We start from the raw sequence: 16,057 nt of genomic DNA, 5'->3' as shown, positions 1-16,057 counted from the left end.
AATTCTCCATGATAATTCCATGATTACACTCCGTGAATTTGTCTACAATTAACATGCTTACATAATCTTTCCTCACATGCAAAAATATTCGACCTGCGTAAGTTATGGGGTCTGTGACGAATGATTTACGTTTTAGGGGGCGTAAAGTAAATTTGGATCAACATTTTCATTTTTCTATATCACCTTTGAGACTAACAAACCCGCCATAACTTTTGATGTGAAGTATAGGGCTTGTATCAGGGTATATAATGGGACATATTTTTTTGAATAAATACCATCCTCGAGTGGCCTATTTTCAAGTCAATTACAATATTTATGGGGTGGGGGACCTATGGTACCATAGCCAAATCAAGCAAAATAGACGGACCAACTCAGTGCTTTTCAACCTTTATGAGCTCCATTCGCCCTTTTTTTGTAAAATAAATTTCATTCGCACAAACTAATCGAATATTGTTATACAAAAAGAAGATGAAAATACAACATTTATTTGCTCAGATGTGCAACAAATTGGCTACTATCTATTTTAAGCTATTAAGTGTTTCATTAAATAGACTACTATTTTCGCTCGTTTTGGTTTCAACTATTTCAGTAAAACCCTTCTACTAGTGCTTGGATGACCAGGTCTTGAAGTCTGTTCTGCACTCCTATCCAACATACAGCGTATTTTTCAAGAGTGAAAAATGCTTGCTGGACAAAATCGATTTTGAGATCTGACAAAAAGGTCTAGGAGGCTCCAGTATGTCGGAAGTGTGAATAACTCACCTGTTTGGGTCGAGGTTTTTGCCTTATGTCTTGGAATATAAGGTCCAAATGATCAATGAGAGTAGGCACATTAGAGCTCGCTACCTTATGATACGTTGATCCAACTTTTTTTTCGATTTCCCATTTTCTGTCTCGCGAGTATATGGTAAGAGCAAATATACTCACGATACTGTGTGCTCTGCTCTTAAAATCAATCTAACTTGAGAATTCATGACAGTTTAATAACGTTAAAGCAGTTATTTAGACTACCACGAAAATCTGAGTTTTTGTGGCATCTCGCGACCCGAGCCTCACCCATAAAAAGGAATTCATTTTTAATATTACAGTAGTATGCTATGATGTGACGGACATGCATGACATACAGAACGCGCACACAACAATTATATCCAACACAGCTCAACAAAATATGTCTGACGCACGCGATTTCAAATTAGGATGAATTAAATTCCTTTGCGTGTCGCAGTTGTACTACTGTCTACTCTACTCAGATTGCGAAAACGGGACTATTCCGTGATGACAATGGAGCATAGCCATATCGAATGAATTGGCCATCCAGTATCGTTCATTTTTGGCCAAGGTTTTGTCGACGCTCAAGTTTTGGCACCGCATTTTATCAGCCGTTTGTTGACCAAAACTTTCCGTCTTCATGTGACCCGACGCAGAAGGGTTGGCCTCGAAATGAATGAGTCTCATAGAAGTGAACTCGCTCGTTGCACATCCCTAGTAACTACACAGTAGTTCATCCCAACGGTCTTCGACCATGTTTTCCAGAAAAACCAGTCGGGCAAATATTATCATGAATTCTCATGATAAAGCTTAATCGCTCCAGTGCCCAACACCGTGACCTTAGATTTGTAACAACTATCGCAGGATTTTTGCAATAAATTCAACAAATAATACATACATATTAACAGATAGCTCTGGCACCGTGTAGACCCAAAATTATATCTTTTGCAGTCCATACTTTAATAATCCTTGAAGGGGTAAGATTTGCGCTACAGTAACCTGTAAATGGGAGTCTATGATGATAGTATTTACTACTATCCTCGTGCCTCGCACTAATCGAACAGGTATTACGGAAGTATGATGATTGTGTAGCGGAAGTAAGCAGAAAGTCAATTTAACGTCATTTTCCCAGCCTGTCGCAGGCTCAGACGGGCTGATATACTGTATGTCTGCCACTACACCAGCTTCCAAACCAAGCTTTTCGTTACGTAATAATTATAGAGCGAAAATATTAATTCACTACGGCTTGTGAGAGCTACGACTAGTGGTGCGTCGTAACTTGAACAAGTTTTTACAATTGCGTCGCAACAACAAAAGCTACACTGCCGTTGAATTTCCTATAAGGTATATTTGAATTATTCCAGGCCAGAAAAATTGACAATTATTATTCACGATTTTCATTCGCACTCATACGGGATTTTCATTCGCACCGTTCGCACCACCTTCGTCGTTCGCACTCATCCGGGATTTTCATTCGCACCGTTCGCACCATGCTCGTCATTCGCACTGCAAATTTTTCCATTCGCACAGGTGCGAACCGTCACACAGGTTGAAAAGCACTGATACGCAATCATATTTCAACCTTTTCAAGGTAGGAGGTTATAGTTACGAGTAGCGACGGTAAAAAAACGTCAAAGGCTCAGGATCGTGAGAACGCGAACGTGAACCTATGGCTTCAGATGACGTCATAATTCCAACTCCACATTTCAGTGCAGTGATGTACAGGATAACTTATGACGACTCGGGCCACATTATGCTACAATGCTGAAGTACATGCTGGCTTTTTAAACGTCACCAAATGTATCAACTGTAGCAATCAAATGCTATAATAATGCCATAAAATCAATATCTTCCGTCGTTTTGCCAACAATTTCGACGAGGACTTGCACCGTAATATAAGGCCTAGAATTCCAGTGGTTGCAATACGTATTATGGTGGAAATAATTTAAAAAAAAATTGTAGTACAACGAGAAATACTTTCCTATATTCTTGGGTAAAAAGTGCATCAAGGACGTTCAACAGCAGCAGTTGTTGGCTGACAACACTCAAAATCTACGATACAAACGAAATAAAGACGTCAAAATTTTTTTGACTTTATGAACAATTTTGACAAATTTTGACCTAACGCTACAATTTTGACAAAATTTTGACATGTCAAAAAAAACCGTCCTACTTATAACCATGTTTTTGCAAAAAGTGAAGCAGAAGTTTTAAAAATGTACAAAGCTCCTATAAGCGATTCACAATTATTTCGTAAATTAACATAAAACAGTCTTTTAAGGCAGATTTGACTTATCTTTAAAATTTTTCCGCGCTTCGCGCGATTTAAGGGGAGCTGACGTCTTGATTGTAATGTGAGAACCTCCAATAAATAAATATGTATGTATACAGAAATTTTTCTAAAAAATATGCATAATGTACAGAAATGAGTCAACCGTATCAGCAGTTATGCAAGAACGTCAGCCGAATATCTTATGAAACCGTCTGGATGCTTTAATCTAGGAGTGTTCACTGTACTGTACAGCGTACGGGAGAGCAACTATTTTATGAACCGACATTGCGGCGTTGGGCATTTTCCCGCTATAGAAGACACAACCTAGACATACTGTTTCGGACAACATACGTCCATGCGACTCCCGTGCAGTGTATGCGTTGCCAAAATGATTGGCGGCGATTAAACTTTGAAACAAAATAACCCCCTCATGCTGGCCAAAACGATCGACATTTATATGTCCACTGTGACCAGCGCAGTGTCACAGTGACAGTGTCAGCGCCGAATGGTCCAGCGGCCGCAGCTTGAGCCGCACATATCAAATTAGACCTGCCGAGGAAAATAATGAGCCCTGTGTCGGAAATGAGGATTTGGAATCGTGTTCGCCTCTCGGAAGGAGATATTCTTTTAGTTTTGTCTGCTGTGCGAACACAATATATCTGAAGCATCGACAATCTTTACCGCTTTACCGGAACCTTTCTAGCGTCAGATCAACCTTAACGTGACACGAAAACGACTTGCAAATTTTCCATCATCATTAGACCATATCATTGTAACAACACTGATTGGCCTGTCACTTATTGGATATGGTACCGAACACAGTGGACTTGGAAACGACCAAATCAACCACCGAAGATCGATCATGCGACTGAAAATAAATTATGTAAATATTACGATAGTAATAACCGTTAACCGATAGTAGAAAGCGAGAGGTCGGGTGCGGTGTCGACCAAAAGTTGCTCCCTTCGCGACCAACAATTCAAGAATCACTGGCATAACGGATGCCGTTGCCAGCTGCAGAAAACCGGTTGGTGGTATTCCTTGCTTGAAACGTTAAATATTCATAAATTGAATGTTTTGCACGCAAGCTGGTAATAATTTGACATTTTTGTCATTTTGGCACGCTGCACACAAAAGGTTGCCGGCCCCTGGTATAGATTATATAGTTATAGAACCACTCGAGTCAAGTCAAGGCACTAGATTTTTGGAGGTCTAGGATAGGCTGGTAACGTGTGCTCGCTCCTTAGCTAAAGAGCATATAGAAAGTGTCAGCAGTGCAACGTTTCTCTGTGGCGTGACTACATTGCAAACAACAAGCTAATAGCTCATCATTGTTGCATTCCGGACTGATTTTTCTCACTCTCGCCGAGCAGCCGTTTGCTTGTTCCTGAGCTGCGGTCTCGTTATGCCAGACTACACTGTTGCATCACGGGGCCAGATTCCATCACAATCTAAAATCCGAGGCTAATTGTGGGGGATTTCAGGGCCATGAGCGGAATAAAATTGATATTATCGTAATCATTACAGCGGCGTCTTCCGAATGAAACCCGTTTTATCTAATTTAGCGCTCGGCTAGTCGTTCAAAAATTACCGTTAAATTGCCTGTGGCCAAATGGAAAGCGTGACGTACCCCAATCGCAGAGAGAGTTATTAGTAAACGCACTTGAAGGAACTGCTTCGCACAGCTTCGATGTCATACCAGTCTTATTTCAAAGACCTTGCAGCCCAGGCGGAGACGAACCAGTGAGAACCGCAGACAAACAGTGTTGGGATGACTCGAGTCACCTTTTTCGTATGACTTGACTTGACTCGAGTCACTTCGCAAAAATGACTTGACTTGACTTGACTCGAAACTTCAAAAATACAGATTGACTCGTGACTCGAAGCACAATTTACGAGTCAATTTCAAGTCATCAAGTAGCTTAATCGATGTCGACTAAATTACCGTATCTTGTATAAATTCGGATTATTAACGAGTCACTCAATGATTGTGCGTTTTACCGAGCCTCCATTGTTACGCCACTAATGAATTGATCGTTAACGCAGTGATCGGAGCTTTTTGCTTACGTTGTCGTAAACTTGCTCACCTCAACCTAACCATCTTGCGTGCTTTAAATCGAACGAATATCGTCCATACGTATATAATTGTATATCATGGATATGCGGGTATAGGGTATTGCTCCATATCATTTTATTGAACTTCCTGATGCTTCATGTGCAATCCGATATTTTGGCTGATAATTATAGACAGGGTTGCCATCAACATGGACCCAAAAATAAGGACGGTCGAAAATTATATTAGCATTAAAAAGCGTTTTTGTACATACTTAGTTTGTATTTATACGAGCTGCGGCATATCACGTTCAATTCATCTAATTGCTAATAATTTCGTTATTTTGATTTACCTCAGACTGCGATACAGTCAAAGATAGGAAGGTGTCGAAATGACTTGGAGTAGTCTTCGAATCAGACCCCCACCTAGCCTAGACGATGTAAAAAGAAGGCATGCACACTGTATGAAAAGCAACAGAAGATAATATAAAAGGACAGGGCACAAAAAAGGGGCATGTGTCGGAAGGCGAGATCGATATGTCAGGTCGTGATCCGGTAAACAAGAGGGCTGAATAGGACTCATTCAGTATAAATTGTTTGTATTTCGAATTGAGTGTGGACAGGACATGCTCTATGACTGTCGGATAGCCGGAGAGATTTTGTTCCAAAAATTGTATCTGGCATATTTGATAGAGCGTCGATTATTTTTGTCTACCATATGCAGGCCGTGTTATTTTTGGCATTTCAGGAGCCAGATGCCAAAACTGTCAAAAATAAAAATTTGAAAATGCCAAAAATAAGCAATTTTTTGGCATATGCCAAAAATAACACGGCCTGCCAAATAGTGTATTTTGTTCATGGTGTTGTGTTAACAGGACGGGTTACAAGCAAGAAGAGCGTTTGTGAAAGGCAGGTTTCTTAATCTGGGTCCAGCCCACCCAATAGGGGTGAATGCATGGTGTCCTAAATGGTGTGGGCACAGCGAGATTGGACGGCTGACTGCATTTGGTTTACGTCAGGGCCGGCCAACCCGTGGCCCGCGGGCCACATGTGGCCCGCGAGACGGTTTTGAGTGGCCCGCGAGGTAATTTCCTAAATTTCTAATATCAAAAATGGATTGCACAGATTGTGAACTTGCAAGGCCAACCAAAAATTTGATCAAAATATCAGTTTCGACGCATTGACAGATCCATCAGCCAGTCACATATTGGTATATCTCCGTACACTACAATAAAGCAGAATAATTTGAGATAGATTTATCAAAAGTAAAAAATTTCTACAAGCTTAGCGCAACATGTTGTCACCAGTGTTGGGATCAAGTCACTACTTTCGAGTCACGAGTCATCTCGAGTCATTGGCCATTTTGACTCGAGTCAAGTCAAGTCAATCGATTTTCAAAGGTGACTCGAGTCAAGTCAAGTCACTCGTTTTTTGGAGGTGACTCGAGTCAAGTCGAGTCAAGTCAAGTCAAGTCACGAGTCAAGTCACGATTCAAGTAAAATTGAATTTTCGAAGTATGACTGATGATGCTTTGCTTAGTTATTATATTTTGCTGACTGGGTGAAGGACAGATTAATTGGCCATTTATCTTGAATGAAATTTCGAATAGGCTATAGAGTCAAATATATGAAAAAATGTATTGTATGCTAATAAAATACGTGAGTAACTGTATAGCTACATGCTGCAATCTGTTATTATCAGTCAATATAGAGCTTCGAATACGAAGCCTCGAAAAGTTGAACAAATTGATGTGGCACAATACATTGTACCTTACCCATCTACACATCCGTGAGAATATAAACGCATAAACTACATTCGATCGATTCAAATCATACAAGATGGTTGGCTAAGGTTAGCACTGCGCAATGTAAGCACTGAGCAGTCTAAGAAACTAAGATACGTTGCTATTAGATTAATCTACTGCTACTACGAAAACGGAAGCTGTGATGGTTCATTTGCGCTCAATTTATCAGTGATGTAACAATGTAGTATCAGTGAAACTTACGATCATTGAATGACTGATTGCTCTCACAAGTGACACCGGCGCATCGCGAACAACCCGCGACCATACATAAAATAGGATGATTTAATCGACACCGTTTACTTAATGACTTGAAATTGACTCGTAAATTTTGCTTCGAGTCACGAGTCAATCCACTTTTCTGAAGCGCCGAGTCAAATCAAGTCAAGTCATGTTGGCAAAGTGACTCGAGTCAAGTCAAGTCATACGAAAAAGTTGACTCGAGTCTGACTCGAGTCAAGTCATGACTCGAGTCATCCCAACACTGGTTGTCACTCGATTCCTTGTTTTTAATATTGTTGCCCTTTTTGTGAAAATGGAAGAACGCCTGATGTATCAGATTGAGTCTAACTATATTCGCGAGACAAATGCGACCTTGCGTTTGCGCTCGCAGTAAGATCGTTGACTATGAAACCTAGGCACGGAATGATTGACGCATGTTGGTCGCAGCTTTCGATATCGATATGTCCATGCGCCGATTAGCCCAGTCCTCGCAAACTTAGCCCAGCGATATACGGCAGTCCCGCAATATAGTCAAGTGGCAATATTATTGACTTATAAACTTCAAAAAATTTTTGCGCTTCGCGCGGTAAGTGGCCCGCGCAATATTTCGTCAATCGAATGTGGCCCTTTGGCTGAAAAGGTTGGCCAGCCCTGGTTTACGTCATACTTTCCATTTGTCCAAAGGCAATTTTACGACCATTTTTGACCGGCTGGTCGAGCGCTAAATTTGATAAAACGGGTATCAATGAGAAGCTGCCGCAGTACTGAATATTAAAATATAAATTATATTCTGCTCATGGAACTGGAACCCCCAAAATCAACCACGATTTTTGCATTGTGATCGAGTTGAACATTGTGACGCAACAAACTGTCTGGCTATTTATGAGCTGCATAGTCTCGTTTTGCCAGACAGTCTTGTTGCGTCAATGTTCTTAAACAAGCTAACCTTCCCAGGACGCTTCCGAGTTGGTAATATTAAAGCCACCTGAAGTGACAAAAGTCCTCTCAAAATATATCGGTACAGTGAAGGAGAAATGATAGTCGGGCTACTAAATAAAATGCGTTGAGAGACATCACAGGAAACTCCTGGAAAAAGATCGGGAAGAAAATTCTTTCCGCGATGAGATCGATGGCACTGGCGAAGTGATCTCTTTTCATGATGCATGGAAGCCGGTTCGGCCCTCCAAATATTTTGAAGCTATGAAAACCTTTTGTGGATGACTGGCAACATTCTTTCCCTCAACGACTACTGTTGAAGCCGATATTTCCCAGATTTGCTGGGCGAGAAATGAATTTAGGAGAAACTTAGCTGACCTGAGTCTGGAAGCACTGTTACAGTGCAAACGATTTAAGTCTATTCAACAGCTGTAACAATCAGCTGTTAAGCGTGTTTGATTGGCTTTTCTTTCCTTTTTTTCTGCTTATTGGCACCGATTCCGATGGATACTGCACATTTTGTGGTTTCGTTTGATGTTATTAACCTATGAAATCGTTAGGTTTTTTCTTCTTCTTATTGTTTGTTGGCACTGATTATATGTGGATGCTGCACATGTTGTGGTGTATTTTGACAAACTAGCCCAAATAAAGCGTTTTTGTGACTAATTCGAGACTGAAACTATCTATTTAGAGGACGATGCCAAAACTGCCCAAAATAAAAATCGAAAAATGCCAAAAATAAGTTATTTTTGGCAGTTTTGGCATATGCCAAAAATAACACGGCCTGACCATATGGTAGTTGGACGCCATGGACGCGCATGTGTCGTGCATCTTTGATATCGAGGTAAAGTTATTGAAGTTTTCGGGGTGGTGGCACTGATACATAAGCTTGGCTATTTCTAGTTTCCACATATCTCAACGAATCTTTTGAGCGGTGATTTGCTGGATCAACATCGCGGTCCATTTATGGCCCTATGGCTATGATACACAGAACCTGATGCTGTGGTTTTTTCAGTGGCTCCAGTGCGCTAACACTGGCATCCTCCACCAACAAATGATGCCATATTGTTACTTTGATTGGAATACTTTTTTGCCAGAAACAATCTGCTGGAGAAAGTGGATCTCACGACAGCTGATGTCTAGGTTTACCTTAACTGGTAGCCGGGATTTGACTGTCATTTCAATCTTACGTCCATTTTGACAGGCTTCCCGGGAGCTAAATTTCAAAAAATGTTTTTCAATGGAAAGCTGTATTGATTACGAAAATATGAACTTCATTCTGCTCATGGCCCTGGAACCCCTCACCGTCCAAAAAATCAGCCGCGAAATTTTTCTTCCTCTATATATTCAATTGGTAGACCTGTTTTTGTTGGTTACTTTGCTGCAAGGAAGGTTGAAGATTTGCGGTCAAGCATTGTTATAAATCCTACGTTTACTCTGGCCTTGCCTACTTTGTGTCATTACATATTCAATCATTGTAGTAAAGGGCTGTGTTTGATTTATACCGGCGTTACCGACCGTCAAGATTAGACAGGTTTCTGCGCCTATTATAGTCGCCACACGATCAATTCGCGAGCCGCGCAGAAACAGCATTGGCATGGAGTTTCGCTTTGCGATGTAACCATACTGTCTGGCTCTTTCTCTTGAGCTGCACTCTCGTTCTGCCGGATAGAATTGTTGTGTCACAATGGAAAATTCGAGTATGATTTTTTGGGTGCCAATGCCACGAACAGAGTAAAATTTATATTTTCGTAATCAGTACAGTAGCAAGTTTCCATTATTACCCATTTTATTAAAGTTAACGCTTGGCAAGCCGGTCAAAAATCCTTTGGCATAATGAAACGTTTTGAAAAAACCCAAATGCAGTGAGCCGTTCAATCTCGCTGTGTCCACATCGTTTAGAACACTATGATCTCACCATTTAGAAATCAAATCCTGTGGTGTGTACACGCCAGGAGTTCTTTTCACTTCTGATGTCATGAAATGTCGACGCAAAATCATTATTTTAGAATATTATGCAACACATATACCAGAGTAAAACGATCGAAGTTCTGTAGTTGTTGAAAATAAGACAAAATGAGGACGCAAGTCGAAAATAAGGACATTTCTTAGAAATAAGGACAGTTGAGTTTTCTAAGACCTGGCCTTCAAAATAAGGACAAATCTTAGACATAAGGACGGTATGGCAACCCTGATTATAGATCAGGGGTGGGCAGAGTTGCTTCACGCGAAAGCCGCATATCAAAAATCATTGCCGTAAAAGAGTCACAGCACAAAAATTTATATATACTGATTTATTCCGTCACAAAGAACTGTAGGGTATCGAATGAAGTTTATTATTGTGTGGTATAAGACGATGCGTCTCCATCTAGGCTGCAAGGTGTTTGAGATCGGACTTATATGACGTCAAACAGTGCGGAGCTCGGTAATCATAATACTTCGTAAATATGTTTTTTTTGGGGTAACTCTTGGCAATTAAGGTTTTGGTGTTTGGTTTCGTAATGACGTTTCAATTCTAGCTTTGGAATTATTGTGCGAATCTTGACGGGAAAGGCACAGTGGATTACACTCATTATCACCGATTGCACATTGCACACTCAATGAAGAGCCGTAATCAAACACTCAAAGAGCAGCATGCGGCTCATGAGTAGCAGTTTTCCCAGCCCTGTTATAGACCGAGGGTATACCGCTATACTTGCGTAGTTTGACAGTTCTACGTAGGCATGAGCGATAGAGCGCCTTCTTGCGTGTATACTCAACTCCTTTTTCGTTCCTCGACTCAGAATAAATGGGGACTCCATCTGTATTTAAAACAGTTAGCAAAATGCAATGACCTTGAATCATGTATCGTACTTTGAAAATTCAACTTGACTTGACTAGTGACTTGAATAATGACTTGACTCGTAACTTGACTCGACTTGACTCGACTTGACTCGACTTGACTCGACTTGACTCGACTTGACTCGACTTGACTCGACTTGACTCGACTTGACTCGACTTGACTCGACTTGACTCGAGTCACCTCGAGTCACCTCGAGCCTTGAGCGCTTTTCCATAGTCAGCGACGTCAATACCGAGGTACACTAAACTCGTGTAAGCTACGCTTAAGCTACGCTCCGCTGGTGGCCCTTGAACTCCCACAATCAGCCTCGGATTTTTCATTGTTATGGAGATTGGCATTGGGACGCAACAATGCTGTCTGGCGAAACAAGAGAGTAGCTCAAGAGAAAAAGAGCCAGACAGCATTGTTCAGCATTGTTGCGTCCCAATGCCAATCTCCATTACAATGAAAAATTCGAGGCTGGTTGTCGGAGTTCCAGGGCCACGAGCGGAATAAAATTTATGTTTTCGTAAACAGTGCAGAGTCAGCTTTCGATTGATACCCGTTTTACCAATTTTAATGCTTGGCAAGACGGTCAAAAATGATCGTCAAATAGCCTGTAGCCAAATGGAAATTGTGAAGTGATACAATTTCACTGAGGCGTGAGATTTGCCTGTGTCGACACCATATAAGACACTATGGTATCACTATAGAATGTAAACATGGAACGGCAACGACCGATTTTACAGCTTCGTTACGCCTCGCTGAGGCTGGAGTTGAGATTTCTTTTGCGCAAGGGTGGGCAATTATTTTCCTCCGCGGGCCAAATAAGAAAAATAAATACATTGGCGGGCCGAGTGAAAATATTTAGCTATATTCTGCAGCGTATTTTAATTTTATTTCTAAATTAGATTGGTGATAAATACTGCTCAGTGAATATGTTGATATTAGGTAATGAGAAAGTGACGTTTAATTAAAAAATATCTATTAGCTGCCATGATTAGAAACAATGTTAAACATGATACATTTTAGCTCTAGCTCTTTAAACCCCTATCCCTGTTCTTCTATTAAGACTCTCTAAAACAGTGGTTCCCAAACTTTTTTTAGGCTTGCCTCCCTTTATGATAGTGAAAAATTTCGCGCCCACTTATCATATCACAAAATAATAATCGGTGCAACCAGAATGTTAACAATACCATAGGATAGTTTGATGGCATGAAGGATTATGGCAGTCGATGAGAGAATTGTTATATAATAAAGTCGGTCAATACACAGAGCAACAACTAAAAGGCATGGGTATATCGCGCCGAGCGCGAAAAAATTTTTCAATAAACTTCGGCTTCGTGCCACCGTTCTGATGCTTTCACGTCTCCCAATTCGAGAGCCACTGCACAGAAATGTACAATTGTACATGCTACATGCAATAGTACAAAGCTTATATTCTTGGTTGCTGCCTTCCGAGCAGTGTGCAGGTTAAATAGCCTTTATGTTGAGCGAAGCTTGCTGTTTCTCTGAACTTCGCCCTCCCTTGACCGAGTGTTTCGTGCTTTTGTCATAAGACCGATTTTAATTAAAATCCTTAATCTCGGCGACATGATCGCCAAATACTGAAGGGATGGGTTTATACACCTGATTCCTGTATGCGAATATTTAGTGATAGGTATGATGAGTCATATAGTATAATCGCGAGCACCGATGGACTTGTTTTACAGATTAGGGATTTGGAAAGATATCACGTCACAAATTGAAACACATACCGTCTAATCTAATGTGTTTAGTCATCGAAAAAGCAAGTTTTATGTTTTTAATTCCAAGCAACCTTTCGCGGGTCGCACAGAATAGCTTCGCGGGCCGCATTGTCCAGGGGCACTTGGCCCAGGTCTGGTCTAATCTAATGTGTTTAGTCATCGAAAAAGCAAATTTTATGTTTTGAATTCCAAGCAACCTTTCACGGGCCGCACAGAATAGCTTCGCGGGCCGCATTTGGCCCGCGGGCCGCACTTTGCCCAGGTCTGCTTTTGCGTAAGCGACTGTAAGATTTCTGGCAATCCAAAAGTTATCTTCCCAAGCGCAGAAATTACTGAATCTGGTCTTGATCGAAAGCTATTGTCGCACTGATTCCAAAAATATGAATAAAAATATGGTCACGCTCCAGTCTTTGACGAAAAATCACCATCAACATCTGAAATGTGCATTGTTCAGAACAATCGGATAATCGCGACACAAGGGCCATAACAATGACCCGTTGCGACTCTCCGACTGTTCGAACAATGCCGATATTTCAGACTTGGAGGGCGGATTCTACGTGGATCAGTGCCTGACCATATTTTAATTTATATTTTCGGAACCGGTGCAACAGTAGCTCTCGATCAAGACCAGATTCAGTAAATTCTGCGCTCGGGAAGATAGCTTTTGGATTGTCCGAAATCCTACAGTCGCTTACGCAAAACAATTCTCCACTCCAGCCTCAGCGAAGCGGAACGAAGCTGCAAAATCGGTCGTTGCCGTTCCATGTTTACATTCTGTAGTATCACTATATGACAGTGGTCGGGAACCTTTTTTGTCCGAAGAGCCATATTGGCCTTATTTTTTTTCGCTTTACCTCCCAAAGAGCCATACATGTCAATCAGCTGTTACGTCACAATTGAAAATTCCTGACGTCATAGTAGCACTAATTCGAACTCACTACACGGGATTCGTCGTGTGCGCCACATTTTCTCTATAATAACTCGTCCTAATCATGCTGGTTGCCTTACTTGAGCATGCGAAACTTGAGTTACAATAACGTAGGTTCGTCGTGATGTTCCTTTCAAATGCGAGAACCCATGATCACTGCGTAGGTGGAGCCAAACATGGTCACTGAAGCAATCTATATAGGCCTATCCACTCTAAGCTATTAGCGAACATTTTGAAACCTTGAATTTGGTATATTCTATTGATGTTCATGAATGAATATATTTTCAACATTTTTCACCCAAATTCACAAAATTTGCATTTTATTGTTCGAAAATGAAGCGCGACACGAGAGGTGAGGCACAGACGGTCTAGACCTCACCATTGACAACGCAATTCATCGTAAATAACTTAGAATTTATTATAACTGATATTAACCCAATGTCACTGTCGCACTGATTCCGAAAGTCTAAATACTTATCGACTTCCCAATTCTCAAAATGTTCGGCCGCACTCGCCTATTTTATCACCGGTAGAGCTATACTTGCCAATCAAGAACAACTACAGGGATGGTGTGAACCTCTGAAAGGTTCAGGTTCGTATGAACGCGAACCTTTTTGAAAGGTTCTGTGTGAACGCGAACGTGAACCTCATGACGTCACGTGACGTCATATTGCTAATTCCAACCCTATATTTCAATGAAGTGATAGCCTATATTAATGTACACGATACCCAGCGACGATTCGGGCCACATAATGGCAATATGCTGAAGTACATATTGACGTTTTAAACGTCGCTAAATGTATCAACTGAGGCGATCAAATGATATAATAATCCCATAAATCAATATCTTCCGTCGCTTCGCCAACAATTTCGACGAGGACTTGCCAGGCAATATAAGCGTACGCCTTAACGGTCTAGGCCAGACCCAAAAATGTATTCGGCGTCTGAGTATTGCTACATGGATGTTGCGCAGAGTGTAAAACGGGTGTCTATACTTGCTACCGCTATTCCTCCATTAACAAGTTATACAACAATAGCAAACACCCCAATCGCCCGGATTTGGTTTTTATGATACAGTAAACATGTGAAGACAAGATTGAACCCGTACGATACTAGATTTTTACATCAGAAAACGATATAGATTGAATAAGCATCATTCGCTATCTACATGTAATGTATTTCGCTCTTGATATTGTGTGATTGCCGGTCAAGCTCACAGCAGAGAGTCACTAAATATTCACAAACGGAAAGCTGGATATTTCGAGCAAACTTTTGTTAGAAAGTAAGTAAAATTTTTGAAATTTTCAAGGTGTTGATCGTTTATGCTGCCAGTGCCATGCATAGAGCGGTTCGCAGTTGAAATGCAATAACATAAATGTGAACCAAATAAGTTATAATGAAGTGAAAATTGTAATATATATGAAAAAGGTTCACAGTGCAGAAACTAACACGGTTCTGTTGTGAATGCGAACCTCAAAATTTCCGAGGTTCACACACAGAACGCGAACGTGAACCTCACGTTCACACCATCCCTCTATGGCGTTGTTTGTAATTAGAGTTTGTAACGTTCGTAGCGGCAGTGCATTTCGTGTCCGTAGTAGATGAGGAAGACAATGTGTATTTGAAAACTGCGTTGTCAAATTGGTGCTATTCTCTTTGATCAATCAACCTATCGAGCAATCCAAGATTTCGAATCGGGTAGCGGGGTAGGCCACATCGAATTCGCGAGTGATGTTGGTCGCCGGCGCGACAGTAACTTAAATTTGAGGATTTTGAAACGAGTTCGAGCCCCTAAACCTTAAGACGGTTTTTCCTTTGCCTCTCAAAGACATGTTTATATTGTCACGGGAATAATTATTCTGGTTTACTAACTAGTCGCTGCAATATTGATCAATTCAGTACAAAAATAAACATTTGGCAAAGAGCCATATCTTATACCCAAAAGAGCCATATATGACTCGCGAGCCGTTGGTTCCCGACCACTGCTATATGAGGATATCCTGGTAACTCTATACTCACAGAACTTGTAATATATTATGTTATTTCGATTTTACGTTGCTGTAAGTGCCCGAGCATCTGTTCAATGCATTGCAATTGAGATGATTATGAATTCGAACAGACGAATTCGGACAGGATGACTATTCGCCACCTGTGTATGGATCAGATTCATCAACTTTGTCTACAATTGATTATTATTCCATATGTCGTAATTTAAAGAATGACAAATCTTGGTAATATTAAGATTTAGACATTAATGTCAAAATATGATATCTAAGATACTTACAAAGGCGACTGGGATTACGTTGGTAGCATTTTGCGTGATTATGTTGTACGTCAGCTCGGAAAGGTCGATTAAAACGGTAAGTTATGAGAGCATGGTAACAGTAAGTGTTCCAGAAAGCGAAGTCAAAATGAATGTTGACCCTATATTTTATATAAGGTGAATGTTATCAAGCTTAACAGGGAATTGTTTTACGTGACAGTGTGGTATGGTATGCATTTATTATGT

The 16,057-nt window shown here is 40.8% G+C and overlaps 1 protein-coding gene across 1 annotated transcript in view; it reads right to left on the bottom strand.

Moving 5' to 3' along the window:
- Positions 1-16,057, bottom strand: part of LOC145443718 (uncharacterized) — a 441,881-nt gene that overhangs the window by 205,935 nt on the left and 219,889 nt on the right. The window lies entirely within an intron of this gene.

This window comes from Botryllus schlosseri, chromosome 7 (assembly GCF_051294905.1).
Source record: "Botryllus schlosseri isolate E-star chromosome 7, Bs_hap1, whole genome shotgun sequence".
Lineage (NCBI taxonomy): Eukaryota > Metazoa > Chordata > Ascidiacea > Stolidobranchia > Styelidae > Botryllus > Botryllus schlosseri.
This window is presented reverse-complemented; position numbering and strand designations above follow the sequence as displayed.